Consider the following 21,409-nt stretch of genomic DNA (forward strand, 5'->3'; position numbering starts at 1 on the left):
TCTTTTATTCTGTCACAAATCAAGAATGCCTATGCAGCTGTAACTTACTAAAATCCCTTTTTGGTATAGTTACTGTTCCTAAACAGATTTTTTTTAATAGGGTAGTAACCCTAAATTTAACACAAGGAGATGCAGATTCTTTAAGAATGAGAGATACTCTTTATGTTATTCACTGTAGTTAATAGAAGAGAACAATGAAAGGGGAATCATCCAGATTTCATTCAGATTTCCATTAAAAGAAATATTAATGACTTGTAACGACATCACAAAATCTGCCGTTCATGTTATACAGCTGTCATCTGCCTGTGACAGGAGCAATCTGAGGTAGCTTTGATTGCTGCTGTTTAACCATTTAGATGCTCGCAATATGATTACAAGGTGACAATGGTTTGCCATGGCAAGCTACGGGCCTAATGCTCTCTTGGTCCTTCTATGAAGCGAGAAGCTGGACTTCATAGGAGACTACCATTTTCAATATATACTGCAATACTGTGCTACTACAGCATGTACACTACCGTTCAAAAGTTTGGGGTTACCCAGACAATTTTGTGTTTTCCATGAAAATGCATACTTTTATTAATCAAATGAGTTGCCAAATGAATTCAAAATCTAGTCCAGACATTGACAAGGTTCGAAAAAAAAGTTTTTTATTTGAAATAACAATTTTCTCCTTCAAACTTTGCTTTCATTAAAGAATGCAGCAATTACAGCATTGCAGACCTTTGGTATTCTAGCAGTTAATTTGCAGAGGTAATCTGGAGAAATTTCACCCCATGCTTCCAGAAGCCCCTCCCACAAGTTGGTTGGGCTTGATGGGCACTTTTTGCGTACCATGCGGTCAAGCTGCTCCCACAACAGCTCAATGGGGTTGTGATCTGGTGGCCACTCCATTACAGATAGAATACCAGCTGCCTGCTTCTTCCCTAAATAGTTCATGCATAATTTGGAGGTGTGCTTTGGGTTATTGTCCTGTTGTAGAATGAAATTGGCTCCAATCAAGCACTGTCCACAGGGTATGGCATGGCGTTGCAAAATGGAGTGATAGCCTTCCTTATTCAAAATCCCTTTTACCTTGTACAAATCTCCCACTTTACCAGCACCAAAGCAACCCCAGACCATCACATTACCTCCATCATGCTTGACAGATGGCATCAGGCACTCTTCCAGCATATTTTCAGTTGTTCTGCATCTTACAAATGTTCTTCTGTGTGATCTAAACACCTCAAACATGGATTTGTCTGGCCATAACACTTTTTACCAATCTTCCTCTGTCCAATTTCTGTGTTCTTTTGCCCATATTAATCTTTTCCTTTTATTAGCCAGTCTCAGATATGACTTTTTCTTTGCCACTATGCCCTGAAGGCCAGCATCTCGGAGTCACCTCTTCACTGTAGATGTTGACATTGACATTTTGACACTGGCGTTTTGCGTGCACTACTTAATGAAGCTGCCAGTTGATGACCTGTGAGGTGTCGATTTCTCAAACTACAGACTCTAATATACTTGTTTTGTTGCTCAGTTGTGCAGCAGTGCCTCCCACTTCTCTTTCTACTCTGGTTAGAGCCTGTTTGTGCTCTCCTCTGAAGGGAGTAGCACACACCATTGTAGGAAATCTTCAGTTTCTTGGCAATCTCTCGCATGGAATAGCCTTCATTTCTAAGAACAATAATAGACTGTTGAGTTTCACAAGGAAGTTCTTTTTTCTGGCCATTTTGAGAGTTTAATGGAACCAGCAAATGTAATGCTCCAGATTCTCAACTAGCTCAAAGGAAGGTCAGGTTTATAGCTTCTCTAATCAGCCAAAGTGTTTTCTACTGTGCTAACATACTTGCACAAGGGTTTTCAAGGGTATTCTAACCATCCATTAGCCTTCTTACACAGTTAGCAAACACAAAATACCATAAGAACACTGGAGTGATGGTTGTTGGAAATGGGCCTCTATACACCTATGAACATATTGCATTACAAGCCAGATATTTGCAGCTAGAATAGTCATTTATCACATTAACAATGTAAAGAGTGTATTTCTGAACCATTTAATGTTAGCTTCATTGGAAAAAACTGTGCTTCTCTTTAAAAAATAAGGAAACTTCAAAGTGACCCTAAACTTTTGAATGGTAGTGTATAATAAGCGATCAAATGGTCGGAGGTTCAAGTCCCCTATGTTGACTAAAAATAAAGCATAACAAAAATATATATAAATATAGCATATAGAAACATTTTAATTCAATCTCTCCTTTTCTCCAGTTACAAATTAAAAGTATTACAAAATAAAGAAAACTAACTTTTTTTCATACAAATTGCCTCTTCAGAGAAGAAGGGGACTTGAATCCTAAAAGTCACTATCGACTCTTTAACGAACCTTGCAATATGAATTAGGATAAAAGATTTTGGTTTGGCTTTTTTCCAAAGTCATATGGCAAGGCTCGTTAATGAGTTGATATTTATTTATAGGATTGCTACTTCCAATAGAGGTAGCACTAGAGTTCAAGTCCTCTTCCTCTGTGAAGAATCAGTTTGCATGTTTAATTTCCCAGAGGAGCATTGCATTGCTTTTAAACCTCCTTACACTGACATGCTAGACACTTTAAATAACATTTGCTAGAAAATGGTAGAAAATAAATAAATTCAGGAGGTAAAAAAATCAAACCACAGAATCGATGCTTATTAATAACCAAATGGTCCCAAAAAATGCAAATAATAGTGTTTAGAAAATATTTTTACCCCACAAAGAGTACAATTAGTACAAAGAAAATCACAGCTTGCCCTCAGACTGGTCTCGTGATGGAAAATTAACTCCTTTCCAACATCGGGCATAATAATACCCTGATGTCGGACACCCTCCCTTTGATGTAGGCTCTGGCGGTGAGCCCACATCTTTCCCGGCACATGTCAGCTGTTTTGAACAGCTGACATGTGCCTGGAACAGCTGTTAGTGGAGTCGTGATCCACGCATGGCTTTTAACCCATTAAATGTCACTGTCAAACTTTGACATCGGCATTTAACATGCTCTTCCGGCAAGCGTGCCGGAAATCAGCCCATCTATGACCCCCGTCACGTGATCGCGGGTCACTGATGGGTGTCTCCTGCAGACCTCTATGGTTGTCACTGCCGGATTGCTATTCCAGTTATTGGCGCTCATAGCATGTCAGCAATGCTGCTACATACATGAGATCTGATCATCGCCTGTATGTAGCAGAGCTGATCAAGTTTTGCCAGCTTCAAGTCTCCCATGGAGACTACTGAAGTGTTAGGGTTGGTGGAGCGCACCAAATAATAAGAAGGTAGTAATAAGGTGCATTCGCAGCCCGGGGTCCACCGTGCAGAGATGTTACCTGCTGCCCCGTAATGGCGGATGCTATATGGCGGTATAATAGAAGAACACATGCGGGTTAACGTCACCTGGTGTGTACAGAGGTGGACTCTGTTGCTTCAGAAACCCCCTACCGCAGAATATACCGTATTTTTCGGATTATAAGACGCACCGGACCATAAGACACACCCCAATTTTCAGAAGGAAAATAGGGAAAAAAATAATAATGTGTCAAATGGGGGTCTGTCTTACAGTCCGAATTCAGCTTACCTGGGAAGGGATCTGGCACAGGTGGAGGAGTAGTCACAGGGGTCATTCAGTGGTCCAGGCTTGTGTGGTGGCGGCTCTGTGCTGGGGCAGGTTGGTGGTGCTGGGGCAGCTGCGCTGGGGCAGGTGGGCTGTGCTGGGGCGGCTGTGCTGGGGCAGCTGTGCTGGGGCAGGGGCAGCTGTGCTGGGGCAGGGGCAGCTGTGCTGGGGCAGGTTTGCTGGGGCAGGTGGCCTGTGCTGAGCTGGAGCAGGTGGGCTCTGCGGTGCGGGGGTGGCAGCGGGCTGTGCTCCGGTGCAGGGGCGGCGGCTCCGCCGGTATTTCCTCGCAGCCCGGAGGCCCCCGCACATCCCTTGCTCGCCACCGCCATGTTGCGGTGGCCTCCGGGAACATGGACACCGGAAAGATGGCCCCCCGAGATCTCGGGATGAGATCTGAACCCGCGCATGCACCGTCCCCGGACCGGCGGCCATCTTTCCGGCGTCCATGTTCCCGGAGGCCACCGCAACATGGCGGCGGCGAGCAAGGGATGTGCGGGGGCCTCCGGGCTGCGAGGAAATACCGGCGGAGCCGCCGCCCCTGCACCGGAGCACAGCTCGCCCACTGCCATCCCCGCACCACAGAGCCCCGCCCACTGCCACCACCACACCGCAGAGCCCCGCTGCTGCCACCACCGCACCACAGGTTAGTATATTGCGACCATAAGACGCACCCCCCACTTTCCCCAAAAATTTTGGGGAAAAAAGTGTGTCTTATGGTCAGAAATATACGGTAAATGCTGTAGCCTGTTAAAGCTCACAGAGCTCGGCAAAGTGAACACTATTGTACAGTCACAGGACTCAGGGATAGAGTCCTTCTAGACCCACTAAGCGAGCGGCATCGCACCAGAGAACACCACTAATAGACGCTGGCTACCATGGAGTGCAGACCAAGTGCACAGTGGCGTACGGGCAAAGCAACTACCTGACACTGATGCTAGTCCCTGAATCAGCCTAGGCACTAACTGGCAAGGCTGAACAACACATGTGTACCAAGGGTAGGGGTTTTATAATGAGTCATTCACCAGGGACATTCATACATGCATACAACACTCATTCCACATGGTCTATACTATAATAATAATAATAATATTAAACTTTATTTCTATAGCGCCGGCATATTCCGCAGCACTTTACATTTCAGAGGGGACTTGTACAAATGATAGTCATTACAGCATAACAATAATCAGATAGATCATAACAGGTACCAAGAGGAATGAGGGCCCTGCTCACAAGCTTACATGCCGCCATGCGATCCATTTATAACTGCAGCCTTCCAGGATACCCCAATCTGTGCTGCTTGAGGACCTGAGCATGTGACCTCCGGCCACCAATGAGCGGTCGTCTCATGAGCATGCTCAGAAGAAGAAAAGCAGGTCTTAGTCCCAGGGGCGTCTGCTCGCCGCTGACTAATGCTGAATGCTATAGCTGAACCTGGGACGGCAGCAGCAACCAAATGCATAGCGTTACCCTGAGCAAGACACTGGGACCAATGTCTCTGCTGAGCAGGAACCTCTGCGGCTGTAGAAGAATGAGAGACCACTGAGGACATGGCTCGAGATTCCCCCTGTGCAGTGGTGGGAACTCAACGCCTAACATGAAGTGTGACAAAAGTAAAAAAAAGTTGTTAAACATTCAAATCACTGCCCCATTCAGAATAAAGCAATAAAAAAATCAAACATACGCATATTTGGAATTGCAGCATACAGGATTGCCTGATCTAACAAACAGCGATGAGAACAAAGGTCAAAACACCAGAATTACATTTTTTTTTGGTCGCCGCTAAAATGAAATAACGGGCAATCAAAAGATCGTATCTGCACCAAAATTGTATCATTAAAAAAATCAGCTAGGCACGCAAAAAAATTAGCCCTCACCCAACCAGAGATCACAAAAAAAGGAGACGCTACGGGCATCAGAATATGAAGCAATTTTTTTTTTTACAAACTTTGAATTTTTTTTCACCACTTAGACACCAAAAATGTCTAGGTTCTTTTTATCTATGAACTCGTAAGGACCTGCAGAATCGTAGTGGCAGGTCAGTTTTAGCATTTTGTGAACATAGTGAAAAATTTTTTTAAAAAAACAAGTGTGGAATTGCACTTTTTTCGCTCTTGGAATTTTCTTTCCTGTTTTCCAGTACATATGTTAAAACCAATGATTTTTTTTCAAAAGTACATCTCGGCCTGCAAAAAACAAGCCCTCATATGGCCATATTGACCTAAAAATAAAAAAGTTATGGTGCTGGGAAGAATGGAAGCAAAAAACGAAAGCGCAGAAGCAAAAATACCTCTTGTCATGAATGGGTTAAAAAAAATGGGTCTCATAAAATGGTAACACAAGTCAAATTTTTTAATTTCAGATTTTCTACTCAAAATGTAAATATACATAAAAACTGTAGAAGTTTTGTATTGCAATGGTAGATAAAGGCAGAAAGCCATGAACTTACTTTTTGGATTGCTTTAACGCTTACTCAGAGCTACGTGAATGATGAGCAATAGTGTTCTATTCCTTATTATAAATCGGAACAGAAAGTTGGATATATTTATAATGCATCATAATTAAGCACTAGGTACATATTAAATGTGTGAATATGAATGTTCTTATCTTAAGAACTTTGAAATGGAATTATATCCAGCATGCACAATTGTTACATAAACTGTTGTTTTTTTACAACTCTTTCAAGCTCCAAACGTTCATGGGATTAGCAAACCTTAAACATCAATAACAACAGATTTTTAATTGTAAAAAACTGCTTATTATTCATGAAAATTTATGAGGTGCTGTCAATATCTTTGCTACTAGCTTGACTGAACAGTAATGTAACCTTGTCTCAAATATGCTAACGTTATACTATGTTCTAAATTAAAAGATAATTTTCTTCAAAACATGCCTAAAGATTGATCAGACAGTAAAAAGTACTAATTAGAGATGAGCAGATCGATCCATGGAGCATCTATTTGGAGACAAATTTCCTGAAATTTATGGCTTCTCCCACAGTAAAAGCTTGAGAGAGATAACACCTAATGAAACTGCAGAGGCGGTGAAACGCGCATCGGGGTGCGATATAGAACCCTCTATCTGAGTGGCAGCATGACTACAGGTAATTGATGTGGCTTTTGTAGCAGCCATTTTTTGGTATAAGGATAGGTATTACCATCCAGCATGTACTCGTATTGCATTTGTTTATAATGTTGTATTTGTATGGTGTCTTATATTCTCTATATATAAATAAATTTATATTTTTTTATCAATTTGTACCTTCATTTTCTCTAATGACTTGGTTAAACACAATATCATAGATGTGATAACTGTGTAATTGCTGTATTTGTTTTGGGCATAGTCTGTTTGTGGGATCTTGTAATTTAAGTGTTTGTTAGTAGCTACACCAGTTCTTCACCATAAGTTCCAGAGACCCCAAGCAAGAGCTGCTGAGCAGAATGGGAGTGGCATTAAAATGTAGGGCCTGCACATAAGTGTATAGTTAAATGCAACCTAGTAAAGATGCCTGTTCGGCTAATATTAGGAATGCATGTCTAGGACTAGGATCAATAGAGCAGGATGTTGCTCCTAGTAACCAGGAAAATTACTGCTGTAAGAAGGAAGGAAATGTGAGTGCAGCAAAGGCCAGACAGATGTTAGTGGTAGTGGACGCTATAATTAGGCAGACAGACAGAGTCATCTGCCTCCGAGACTATGAATGCCAGTGTGTTGTCTACTGAGTGCTCCAGTTTGGCACATATCAGATCAGATAGACAGGTTGCTGGGTGGGGCTTTCGAAAACCCAGTGGTTATGGTACGCATTGGTACCAATGATAAAGTTAGAGGAAGATGGAAGTCATTTAAAAATGATTACAGTGAACTAGGAGAGAAGCTGTAATCCAGGACATTCAAGGTGGTGTTTTCAGAAATACTGCCATTGCCACAAGCGTCAGTATAAAGACAGCAGGAGGGTATGGAGATAAATAAGTGGCTCAGACATTTGTGCAGGAAGGAAGGGTTTGGGTTCATAGAGTACTGGGCCAGCTTCTCTGTCAGATATAGGCTCTACGTAAGGGACAGGCTGAGCCTCAATGGGGAAGGTGCAGCTGTGCTAGGGGAAAAATGGTCAGACAGATGGAGGCACTTTTGAACCAGGATCTGGAGGAGGAGGAAGGGTAGTTGTGCAAATAAAGGGATAGATAGAGTAGACTGAGAGATTGAGGAGCCAATGAGGATTCAGAAGGGACGGCTGAAATGCAAGCAAAGAAGGGAGATGAGTACGAGTAACAAATGTACTAATAATATTAAATGTCTACTGGCAAATGCAAGAAGTTTTGCAAACAAAATAGATCAATTTGAGATTGTTATGTCGGCCACAGTTTACAATGTGGTTTGCGTTATGGCGACCTGGCTGGATGAAAATCATGACTGAACATCAAATGTGGAGAGTTGCACTACATTTAGAAAAGACAGGAAAGACCAAAATGGTGGAGGGCTGAGTATTTTTGTTAAATCCAACTTAGGACCTGTGCTCAATGACGACTTTGGGGGAAGCTTAGACAAATGCACATGGGGATGGCAATATTGGAAAGATGATAATTGTATTTTGTTTTAAGTCTCCTAATATAGCTAAACAGGTAGAGGATGAAATGCTCCAACCAATTTAAAAGGCAGCAAATTATAAAAGGGTCCTTATTTTGCAGGATTTTAGCTATCCAGACATTCGACGGGACATAGAATCTTTTGGTCTTGCTAAAAGTTGCAAATTATTATCCACAGTTTAAGTCAGCTACAGTGGGGGAAAAAAAATTTAGTCAGCCACCAATTGTGCAAGTTCTCCCACTTAAAAAGATGAGAGAGGCCTGTAACTGACATCATAGGTCGACCACAACTATGAGAGTCAAAATAAGCAAACAGATCTAGAAAATCACCTTGTCTGATTTGGCAAGATTTTATAAATTATGGTGGAAATAATGTATCCACAATGTACTATTCTTCACCATGGATTTTTCTTCTGGTAGAGAAGATGGCTGAGTTCTTACTGGAAATGGGTTCTCACTTATTGTACTAAGCAAGGATATATGGAACACAAGGTGTATTTTCAGACTGTTAGGAAGTTTTAAACGGTAAGCAACTGAGTTAATTTGTGCAGAAATTTGAAAAGGTCCTATAAATTTTTGACCCAATTTAGAAGACTGTATTTTCGTTTTCAGATTTTTTGTAGATTGACAAACCTTATTAGTAACCTGACGGGTAGGAGGGGCTTTGCAATATTTATCTGCTGTTTCTTTGTAATCTTCTTGTGCCTTTTTTTTCATCTCAATTATTTCTTCCTGAGTTTTCTGCAAGTTTTTCAGTAACAGCAGGAACCAATTTATTCAATTGAAGATTCGGAATAAATACCGGATGCAATCTATAGTTAGCAAAAAATGGGCTTTGGGATGTAGAACTGTGTTTTTAGTTATTATAGGCAAATTCTGCTGTTGGTAAATAGACCACCCAGTCCTCCTGCAGGTAAGAAATAAAACAATATAGGCATTGTTTGAGAATTTGGTTAGTTCTTTCAGTCTGGCCATTCGATTGTGGGTGGAAGGCAGTAGACATATTGACAATAACTCATCAAGCTGTACAGAAGCTTTTCTAAAATCTTGATGTAAACTGAACCTCTCTATCAGAAATCGCATTGTCAGGAATTCCATGCAGCCTAAATATCTCTTTGACCATTAATTCCGCGATTTGTTCAGTGTTAGGAATCCTTTTCATTTGGTTAAAATGGGCCATCTTTGTGAGCCGATCCATCATAACAAGGATAAAAGTAATTTCTTTAGAGGGAGGTAGGTTCATGATAAAATCCACTGAGACTGATACCCAATTTATGTTTGTACATGAATATATGTGTATATGTATAAACTGTACACTACCAATTTTGCAAGTTTCGCACCTACAAGGAATAAAGAGGTCTGTTATTTTTATCATAGGTATACTTCAACTGTGAGAGGCAGTATGTAAAACTTAAAATACAGAAAATCACATTGTACGTTTTTTAACACTAGAACTACCACATGTTTTATAATACCTATAACTACCATTAGGGGTCATTTTGAGCTCCATTCAAAAGTACTGACTCTGGGGTAAAAATAACTTTTTTGTTGCCAACAAATTAAAGAACATTTATTTTAACTTAGTAGGAACAGTGTTAAGATCAAGTACAGCACGCATTTTCCTTTTACATGGTCATAGCATGCGGTGTCCAACAGTCAACACAAACAGTACTTTCTTCCACTTTCCCAGTGCATTTTCCACAAACTGGTTTGTTACAGCTTGCGCAAGTCTTAGTTGTTTTGTTTTCGTTGAATCTTCCAACTCCACATTTTTGACGCTTGCGGATTTCTTGTCCTTTTGTTTGTGGTTGAGACATTGCGGATGATGGGCCACTTCTTCTGACTCATTTTCAGATAAATTCTGAAGATATTTCAAAATTTCATCACTTGTCAGACCCCTCTGCTTACTCATGCTTCAAATATACGTCGCAAAAAGGGACTTGTAAGATCGCAGAAGTAATAAAACGACACTGTACAAACATGCAGAGTTGTAGCTTCAACTGTAATGTTTGCTACTGAAGTGCAGGCAGAAATCGCTACAAGAGACATGGATCAAACATGTTCAGACAAGTTTAGACAAAACAAAATGCTGAATCATCCCTGATATGCAAAGATACAATTACACTCTACAACTAGGGAGAAGCACTGTGATTTTCTGTACTCTGTAATATTAGGTAACTTGCCTACTACTACTTTTATGTATGGGGTCAAATTGACCCCTTCAGTACTTATAGGTATGAATTGTAAAATCCAGGCCCCTGAAAAAGCTACAATTCATTTTTGTGTCCTAAAATATACACTACCATGAATAAATAAAAGTCACAAAAAGTCAGAACTCATTTGTTAAAATTTTAGAAATTAAAGGAAAAAGAAATAGCAAAAGGGTCAAAATGACCCCTCCGGTAGTTCTAGTGTTAAATAATTAAATTGCATTTTATTGCATGAAATAAGTAATAGATCATCTACCAACCAGCAAGAAATCTGAATCTTTTAGATGTTAGTTTTTCTTTAACTAGCCTTCCTACTCTGTGCATTTTACCTGTATTAATTGCACCTGTTTGAACTCATTACTTGAATAAAAGACATGCTTCAACCTCTCTACAATGGCCAGCCCAAGACCAAAGAGCTGTCTAAGTACACCAGGGACAGAATTGTAGACCTGCACAAGGCTGTGATAGCCTATAGAACAATAGGCAGCTTGGAGAGAAGGATACTACTATTTGCATAACTATTAGAAAATGGAAGAAACACAAGATGACTGTCAATTTTCCTCGGTCTAGGACTCCATGCAAGATCTCTTCTCATTGGGTAAGGATGATTCTGAGAACGGTCAGGAATCAGCCCAAAACTACATGGGAGGACTTGGTCAATGACCTGAAGAGAGCTGGGACCACAGTCTCAAACATTTTCGTTAGTAGCACACAACGCCATCATGAATTAAAATCCGGCAGGAGTCTTAAGGTCCCCATACTCACACCAACACATGTCCAGGCCTGTTTGAAGTTTGCCAATGATCATCTGGATGATCCAGTGGAGACATGGTAGAAGGTCATGTGTCACATGAGACCAAAATAGAACTTTTTGGTATCAACGTCACTGGCAGGAGGAAGAAGAAGAATAAGTACAACCCCAAGAACACTGTCCAAACCTTAAAGCATGGTTTTCTGCAAAGGGTACAGGACTTCTGCACCGTATTGAAGGGAGGATGGCATCATGTATCGCAAGACTTTTGCCAACAACCTCCTTCGCTCAGTAAGAGCATTGAAAATGAGTCACGGCTGGGTCTTCAAGCATGACAATGACCCAAAACTCACAGCCAGGGCATCTAAGGAGTTGATACGTAAAAAGCATTTAAATGTCCCCGAGACAGTGACCTAGCCAGTCTGCAGACCTGAATCCAGTAGAAAATCTTTGGGGGAGCTGAAACTCAATGTTGTTACATGGGGTTACTGCAAAAGAGAGGAGCCAGAAGACCGCAGCATCTGATTTCTCCTACTCCTGCGCTCTCAGCTGAGCTCAGTTAGCCGCTCACATCCCCTTTATATACTGGGTCCTGATTCAAATCCATGTCAAAGCTAGCATTCGATGCATGGATTAGGAGGAGAGGTGTTCATATGAGGAGTTTTTGAGGAGTTACAGTGTCTGTGGCTGTTCTGTTGTTTGTAAGTGTGGTAATTCCCTTTCCTTCTTTACTTCTAGCTTTTTCCCCATCCTCCACTCCCTGGTGCATTCCTCTCTTATATGTGAGTGAATATTTGTATGCCTGGTGTTCTCAGTTTACTCTTGTTTGTGTAGTCATGTTTGTCGGGTTGGTGTACAGTAACGCCCGTCTTCCCTTGGTGGGGGAAGAGAACAGACAAAGTGCTAACTCTGGAGATAAGGCAAGGTTGGTGGCCCGTGCATCTTCACCTTCAGAAGTATCACAGGGAATCGGGCGAGCAAGGGTTCCCCCTAATGTTAGGGCAGGGAAGGAGCCCCTAGTCCCACGTCACCCAACAGCTGAGTCGTGACATTAGCTCTTAGCATAACCATTTTTTCTGATTCATTCTGGATCTTATCACTGCTCTGAGAGGGCAACTGTAGCAGTTCAGTCTGGAGGTGGAAGATTTATGCACGGTTGTTTTGCAGCACCTTAATACATCTGGTGTGGGAATCACGTCTCCCTGGCAAACCGTAGTGGAACCGAAGATTGCTTTGTCTGACAGGTTCTCTGGGAGGTGTGACAAGTTTGTTGCTTTCAGAGAGGCCTATAAACTGTACTGTAGGCAGGAACTATAGATGACACTGCCTGCATGCAGACACGGGCTGAAATAACAAAACAGATCCCAAAATGAGGCAGAGAAAATTAACCCCTGCAGAGAATAGCAAGATACAAACCCCGACCTGGATCATGACTGAAGTGACTGGCAGAGCATATGAGAATCCTGAAGTGACTGGCAGAGCATATGAGAATCCACGACCCGTTCAATCTCATACTCAGTCTGGCTATCCACCACAACAGGTGGCGGGTGCGAGGGAGAGTCACCAGAGGATGACCCCAATGGCTTCAACAGAGCCTTATGGAACACATTGGGGATCCGCAGCGACAGAGGCAGGTGCAATCAAAAGGCAACAGGATTAACCACCTCCAAAATTTCATAAGGACCAATAAACTTGGGACCCAACATCAATCTTGCAGGAAGATTGTCCAGAACAAAACATGTAATACCTTCTCGATGACAGGACCCCACCTTGAGGATAAACTTTTCAGAGACAGGCTTAACCACACTCTTAGCAAGAGGGGTTTTATCAATGGCAACGATATTGATCAGAGTTCCCAACCTGACTGTTCCTAATTAACATTTGGCAACCAAGTCCGAGTCAATCAAGTTCAGAGATCACCCACAGTCCACAAAAGCTGAAGTGGGAGTACGATAGTTCTCAACATAAAGTTCCACTTCCAGCTGTAACTGAAGCAATGAGGAAAAATGCACCTGAGATTCTGGGCAATTTCCTCGATAGTTACCCAGACTTAGGCGTTTCCTGACACCTTGGGATTCACAGGATTAGGAGGGAGAGTCCTTTTTCCAGACCCGAACTACCAGAGTAGAAACAGAGTCTCCCTTTCCATCGTCGTCTCCTCCCTTTTCTTTGATGGTGGTGGCTCCCACCTCCATGGGCTCAGAATGTGGCGTAACATCGGTATTACTCAGAAGTAGAGGGACAGCTCGCTGCATAACACCCCTCTCATGTAGTCTACAATCCATCCAGATGGCCTGAATCATAGCCTCCTCTAAGGAACTAGATGGTGGATGGAGAGCCACAGCATCCTTCAGATGATCAATCAGTCCCCTTTGGAACTGGCACTGAGCGTAGAGTCATTCCAGGACACCTCGGGGGACCATCGTTAAACTCCAAGCAATACCACTCGGCTGAGAGCTTTCCCTGAACAAGACCCATGATAGTGGGTTCCTCTGCCAACCTGACATGGCCCAGTTCATCATAGATAAGTCCAAAGACCTCAAAAAATCTATACACCGACTTCCATTCAGGGGCAGTACATAGCAAGAAATGTGGTCAGATACAAGTTAGACAAGTCGGAGCCAGTCGGGATCAGAGATGCCAGAGACGTGAGTCAGTAAAAAAGGTCAGAGGGCAGGCCAGGTCAGATACCGAGGTCACAGCATGGGGAGCTAAGAACAAGACAAGCAGGGTAGCAGGAATGGTAAGTCACAGGAACTGAGTAAACAGGCAGAGGTCAATTCAGGGTGTAATGGGGTCAGTTGCTCAAGCCCGCGGCAGGAACTATAGCTGATGCTGACTGCATGCAGCCACGGGCTGAAATAACCAAACAGATCCCAAAACAAGGCGGAGAAAATTAACCCCCGCATGACCATCCCAGGGAGAGAATAGCAAAAAACAAATCCCGGACTGGATCATGACAGCAACCAGGTGCTATTCCAGGGCTGACCTACAGAAGGTGGCAGCTGATGCCTTACAGCGAGTAAATTGCTATGGCCCAAGGGAGGGATGAAAAAACAGGCAGGCACTGTAGGGACTCTGGAACCATGGGTGCAGATGGGACCGGCTGAGGAACAGAAAAGCATTGACAGGTGCGAGCCGGACCGAGTGTTGACAGATGGGCACTGAGGTGTGATTTGGACCGGCTAATGGACAGAAGAGCTCAGACAGGTACGAGCAGATGGGCACAGACAGGTAAAATCAGATGGGTACAGGGTAGACAAGCAGACAGGCTGATCTGTGGAACCTGACAACTAGCAAGCAAGCAAGGCAAACTAACAACATAGCTCAGGCACCTCCATATTGGAGGAGAAGCTTTAAATAAAAGGTGTCGCCCAGCTACAGGTTGGGATTACCTTAGGTTGATGCTGGAATTTCCCGTAAGAGGGAGGGAGCGTGCACATGTGCCCTCTAAGCATAGTTCCTGGTCCTACAACTGAACCTTGGTGGACAAATGGGGGGCGAGATGAGGAGGTGGTGTGTGAGTGGGAGACACTGAATGTCCTGTCTATTAGTTACAAGGAGATCCAACAAAGGGCCAAGTCTGTAATGTCAACAGATCAGAAAGTCTGTAGTAAGAGGGAATGGTCCACTGTGTCAAAGACAGATGCCAGGTCCAGGAGAAGGAGGACATACTCGCATTGCTTCTTTAGGCAGTTAGTAGGTCGTTGGTGACTTTAGTCAGGGCAGTTTCAGTGGAATGCTGTGGTCTGAAGCCAGATTGTAAGCAGTCAAGGAGGGAGCAAGAGGAGAGGTGGGAGGACAAGTTCAAAATGGATGTGTTGTTCCTGTAGTTTGGAAGCATAGGGGAGAAATGATATGGGGCGATAAGTAGACACAGAGGTCAAGGGTTGCCTTTTTGTAGATGGGTGTGATTGAGGTATGTTTCAATCATGATGGAAGACATCAGTTGTTAGTGGCAGGTTGAAGAGGTGGGTTAGGCTTGTGATGAAGACTGTGGTAAAGTTTGGAATGAGGTGGGACATTATTGTGTTCAGTTCACAGTTGCTGAGGCAAAGTATTCAGCTGAGATGAGAGGAGAGGGAGGGGAAGCTGCTGGATGCAGGAAGGAAGTAGTGAATAGCTGTTTAGGGTTGTGGTGAGACAGGTATGATATGAGGGATTTGAAGTTGGTTTGTTTTGCTGCAGTCAGAAATTGTGCAGCATTTTTACAACTTCTGTTACTGGATGGTCAACTTAGCTCCTTTTCTTTGGCAGCCGTACAAATGTACACTTTGTAGATGAGGGCCAGAAAGAACAAATACCAATATGTCAATATACCAATTACCCTTTTTTCTCCCACATCACAACTCTCCAAGTGCTCAACTGACTGTTGGGAACCACAGATGGCTGAGTCTGCAGATCTCTTGACAAATTGTATGCTATGGGCATAGAAAGTGTACTCTAAAGATTCACAGAGTCAAGAGGAGGAAATCATCTGCACCGATGGCCAAATATTTTCTCACTTTGAAGTCCACACAGAAGAAAATAGAATGCGGCACAGCTCCTGTATACTCCATGATAACCAGTCCTGCACAAATGTGACTACTGAGAGACACCTATCTCAAATAGACCGGGTGCATATCCATAAAAAGTCCATACAGTAGTTTTGCAGCATACATATGTGAAAGAGAGTAGATGGCACTCACCGACTTAAAATTCCAATACTTTATTCAGACATCTTAAAATAGCAGAGGCAGGAGAGTTTTTTGCTGGATACAAAATCAGGACGACAGCTGTTTCACGCGAGTGGGCGCTTCTACAGGTCCCTGTAGAAGCACACACTTGCGCGAAACAGCTGTAATCAGGCAGTGTTTACAATAATATGCCTGGGAGATCACAGTCATACAGATCAACAATCGTGGAAAGCTATCCATGCCAAGTTTGAGCAATGGCTATCTACACTCAACCTGGAGCCAGGGAAGGCTATGTGCGATAATAGAGCAAACCTGATGGCGGTCCTATGCAGGGCCAACATTACGCATGTGCCTTGCATGGCTTGCATCCTCAACCTTATGGTACCTTAATTCATCCACCACTATCCCAGGCTGAATGCAATGCTGCAGAAACCACTGTCGTACTGACTTTTTGGTATAGAGATCTTTCGGACTATCGGTTAACCGGTTGATATGCGATATGACCACGCAGTGGAATTAAACTATGCACATGTTGCAGCGACTGTAGCAGCAGGGCCAACACCTGGTGCAGGATGACATTTTTCATAGTCTGGCACAATGCAGTACGGACGTGGTGCAATTGAAACTTGCGTACTGGATACAGATGAAGGACCTTTGCAGTCTTCTGTATGTTTTCATAATGGTTACTAAGATGGTTAGCGGTGATGATGCCATCATCAGCATCCCTATTATTGTCATCTACATGCTGGAGTACACTTTAAATAGTGTGAGAAGATGGTGGTAATGATCCTAGGGGAAGAGGAGGAAGCAGAAGAGGATACCTTTAGGGTTAATAATATCTATAAGTTCAAGTTTCTCATCTCACAGACGTTTGTCATGGGAGGAACAAATGGAGAAGGACCAAGAAAAGGACGAGATGGAAGAGGTGATGGACATGCAACATTTAGGAGATGAAGACGATAATGCTTCCCTCTATGTTGTCCGTGGTTGTCAGGAGGGGATGGAGTTTTGAAGAAAGCTTGAGTGTTATACCACCACCAACACAATGTGGAGTTGGACCTCATGAAGGAGACCGACCCATGAGTGCCTTCTTGCAGAACTATATGCAACGTGATTGTTACCCGTATAGTTATGATTCCAAATAGTGCTGACTACTGGGTTGCCAGTGTGTTCTATCCACAATACAAAAGTATATTTTGACTGTTGCTTACCTGCCTGGAAAGGGAGGCGCCCATGCTGCAGTATCAAATCATGATGGAAGAAAGTGGTTTTCCCCAACACAGCAGTGAGGCACACAGTTTGAATCACAGTGATAGCCTTTCAACCACAGAAATGTTAACGAGTTGTCAATGCAAAAACATTAGCAGTCTTGCAGCACTGTAGCCCTGTATTACAACCCCAATGAGGACAGAAAGAATTTGTATGCTCTACCCTTATTTGTTATAGTATAATAGGGACCAACAGGTCTTCCACTTCACCCAACCCAGCATATTGGCACCCAAGCACGACTGTTCACATTTTCACAAATTAGTGTTAACTGTTGTGAGTTCATTTTCCCCTTCACCTTTGATGTCTGATGAACTCCCTCTGCTGGTGAAGAGAGGTAGTGAAATTGATTGGGATGGGAAGAACCTGTTATCTGAACAGGCGGAGTGTGATTGGACATCTGGAATTTCTGAGTGGATATAAGGCAGCCTGACACCCTGCAGGGTTTGCTGGTGATCCTTTCTGCTCTGAGCTCTGGCATCCAGTTTTAGTTCCTGTCTACTAAAAGCTAAGTTTTTGCCCTGCTATTATTCCATGAGATTATGTCTGGTTTCCTTAGTGTTTGTATTCAGCCAGTCCTGGTTGGGACTGGCTGAATTCCATTTTTGTCTCTGATCAGTTGATCTCTTTGCTCTGTTTTCAGAATATACCTGAGTGCTGATATAGTGATTTTGAAGTCTAGCGACTTCAGGGCCTTTTTTCCTATCAGATGGTTGGGACATTTTTGTAGGGTTTTTTGCGGATTGCAGCTAGCATCTTTTCTGTCCTGTCCTATCTAGTTAGTTGGGCCCCATCGTTTGCTCAGCCTGTCTTTCTGTCTGTGTTTGTGTTTTCATCTGTTTTTCACTGACAATATATGTTGAGGGCTGTCTATTGCTTTGGGGTCTGCTCTGGGCCAGCTTAGATTTCCCCTTTCTTTCTTTAGGCTTATGTAGTTCTCCGGCTGTGACGAGGGGTCTAGGGCACCGTAGGAACCCCCCACGGCTACTGTTAGTTGTGGTGAATAGGATCAGGGTTCTGCAATCCGATAGCTACCAACCTCTCCGGTTTTCTGGACTTAGCTTGCATTTTTGTTTTCTCCTCCTCCGGTGACTCATTCATAACAGTTAACATCTCCAGCAGCAGCAACAGCAGGCACATAAGCCCCCACTAAAGATATCACAGACTGCAATTGCACAAGAACAATGCAGCATACTAAAAGCTACAACATCCAGTAACAGAAGTTGTCAGTTGTCTTTGGATAGGATTCAAACAAAAAAGGAAGCACACTGTAGCGCCATAACATGCGAACATGAAAATTGAAAAATGAATTGCATTACTGCATTAGAAATATGAAAAATTGAGAAAGTTTAGCGCATAAAATGGCCAAGTTATGTGTACCTGGAAGCCACGGTAAGGCATTTCTTGTTTTCCAGGACCCTATCTAATGCCAATCCTCACTTAGACTGAAACCTTCATCTGAATGGGAACCTATGCAAATACTCTGTCCAGACTGAAGTCTATATCTCTGTGGAGGGGTAGTGGCCCTGCTTTGATTAAAAACGCCTGCAGCTAACAGGTGGAGTGCTCAACCAGAAGGTTAATGAAAACAAATTTCTAAAACTGACCATCACATCCAAGTATAAGCATAGTGTGAACAGCTTTTTTTTTTGTTTGAGTGTATATGAGTTGGTGACTCTAGGTTAAGCACCTGTTCACACTATGCTTATACTTGGATGTGATGGTCAGTTATACAGGCTTTGCAAACCCCCTCCCCTCATCAAACATGTGCCAAACGCTCATGATACACCACCATTATCATTGCTAAAGTGCTGAAAATACTTTTGTGGCAATGCAAATATTTTCCCACACTTTTACTGAATTTTTCCGATTTTATAAAATTTTCCCCGTGTTTCCGCTCACGAATCCGAATGTGCCAAATTCGTGCTGTATTTATGTTTGGTGATCGTTTTCTGAACAAATTCCCTCATCACTTGTGTTGATCATGTCATCTACTAAATATATCTGTTACAGGTATTGTTTCTTAAATTACTTTTTTCTGCATCAGTGCCTAAATGTAAATTAAATTTAATATTTTTGCAAATAGTAGCATTCTAAATTCATTTTTCAATAATTGTAGTAATTTTACAATAATTCAAATCTTCAGGCTAGAGATAAGTAAATTGATTTGATACAAATCGAATGTATGTCGAGTTTTAGAAAATTCATTACACCTGATAATTTTGAACTATTTGCACTTCCTTTTTCCAAATTGCCAAAAATGGCCACCACTGTTTTACACAATTCAAATAATAAAAGGGGTTGAGTAAAGTCTATGGAGACACCAGAGGGTTAAATATATATTTTCAAGGCAATGGGAATACTTGTGATTTGCATCAGCTTTATTCACAACAAAGAATATTCTTGAGAAAATTTTAGCGAAGCTGATAAATTTGAATTTCAAAAGATTCAATCACCTGTATTATAGGCTCTTTGCATGCTTCTAATTTCAAAATGTTTGCAAAGCAATGAGAAATGTGTTGGAATTTTAGAAAGGAGGCCTTAACCTCTTCACCACCTATGACGTATAGGTGCATCATAGATCCTGTTCATGTATTTGATCCGGCGCTGAGCACGCATCTTTCTCTGCACATGACAACAGATTTGATCAGCTGTCATGTGCCTCTAATAGTGACATGTTAAATGCCGCTGTCAATCTATGACAGCGGTATTTAACTCAAGCCCCGCAGAAGCATGTCACAAGACACGTTCGTCATCACATGATCGTGTGGCGTCGGTGGGTTATCATGACAGTTGGGGGTCTGCAGAAGACCCCATGTTTGTCTTTGCAAATCTCCAATGAACGTCGGTCCTATGTGTAGCACAGGCGATCGGATGATCGCAGCTCCAAGTCTCCTATGGGACTATTGAAGCAAATTAAGGGCATGTGCACATGTTGCAGATTTGCTGCAAGTGATTTACAATACAATGTAAAGCAATGGAGAGAAAAAATTGCTGTGCACATGCTGCGGAAAATTCCGCATGGAATCCGCAGCGGTTTATTTTAAGCAGCATGTCGATTCTTTTTGCGGATCTGCATGCGATCTTACACCCATTTCTTTATAGAAATGTGCAGGGGTATAAACGCATGCCAATCCGCAAAGAATCTGCAGTAAATCCGCACAAAAACTGCACAAAATCTGCAAAAAAAGATCGAATTTTGACCTGTGGATTCTGCCAAGAGATGCAAATTCCATGCAGAAAACTCTGCAGGCAAATCTGCAACTTGTGCAAATACTCTAAAAGTAGAAAAATTTTTTACTTTTTTTAAATATAAAACTTTAATACAGCTCCTTTTGCCACATTCAAAGTAAAACAATAAAAATAAGTTAAAATTACACTTATTTGGTATTGCTCCATTAAGAAATTCCTGACCTAATAAAATATAAACTAAATTATTCCGATAGGTAGGCGTAATGAGAAAAAAAGTTGAGACACCAAAATTATGGTTTAAGGTAGCTGCAACATTGCAATATTATGCAATAACAGGTGATCAAAACATCACATCTACCACAAAATGGTATCAATAATACTGTCTGTTCAGTGCTCAAAAAAATAAGCCCTTACAGAGCACTAGAATTCGAAAAATGGAGACACTATGGGTCTCGGAAAATGGCACAATTTTTCTCTTCAAAAATTTGGATTTCTTTTCACCACTTAAATAAAAAAGAATCTATACATGATTGGTATCTGCAATCTTCTAATTACTAGTTTTAGCATTTAATGAACATGGTAAATAAAAAGTTCCAAAACAACTGTGGAATTGCACTTTTTTTGCAATTTCACTGCACTTGAAATATTTTTCTCTTTTTCAATTACAATATATGATAAAATCAATGCAGTCGTTCTAAAGTACACAAGCTTTGGCTCTGTGTAAAAGAGGTGCAGAAACATAACCATAAAGATCGAAAATCGCAAGGTCATTAAAGGGTTAATCAACCCATTCACCACCACCACCTTCCAACCTGTTTGCCTGTTTGCACCTTCATGATCAAGCAAAATTTTACAATTCTGACCAGTGGCACTTTATCAGGTAATAACTCGGGAATGCTTCAATGGATCCCAGTGATTATGAGACTGTGTTTTTGTGATACATTGTAGATTATGCAAGTGGTTAATTTGATTGATATTTTTTACGTTTATTTGAGTAAATATAGGAATTTTGGCAAAAATTTAGAAAATTTTGCACTTTTCAAACTTTTTAGTTTATGCCTTTAAATCATGTAGTTATATTATTATTATTAATATTATTATTCATTTTTATAGC

The sequence above is a fragment of the Dendrobates tinctorius genome, unplaced genomic scaffold, assembly GCF_039654945.1.
Source record: "Dendrobates tinctorius isolate UK_male_01 unplaced genomic scaffold, ASM3965494v1 ptg000044l, whole genome shotgun sequence".
NCBI classification, from domain to species: Eukaryota; Metazoa; Chordata; class Amphibia; order Anura; family Dendrobatidae; genus Dendrobates; species Dendrobates tinctorius.